This window comes from Nerophis ophidion, linkage group LG21 (assembly GCF_033978795.1).
Source record: "Nerophis ophidion isolate RoL-2023_Sa linkage group LG21, RoL_Noph_v1.0, whole genome shotgun sequence".
NCBI lineage: Eukaryota > Metazoa > Chordata > Actinopteri > Syngnathiformes > Syngnathidae > Nerophis > Nerophis ophidion.
Window position 1 is genome coordinate 44,892,163 of NC_084631.1, and position 221 is coordinate 44,892,383.

Sequence of the window (221 nt, forward strand, 5' to 3'; positions counted from 1 at the left end):
AAAGTGGATTTTATTGTGAAATTCCGAAAAGCTATCCAGCAAAGTGGAAGAAAGAAATAGCTGATTTTCAAATGAGTTTGTTGATGTTTTCCACATTGTAAAATGAATGTAGTTGTAATGGAAAAATAATGAAACAAAAACAATGAAAATATGTGGCATTTATTTTGAAATTCCGACAAGCCATCCGGTAAAGCGTAGCAGCGGAAATGGAAGACGGTGCA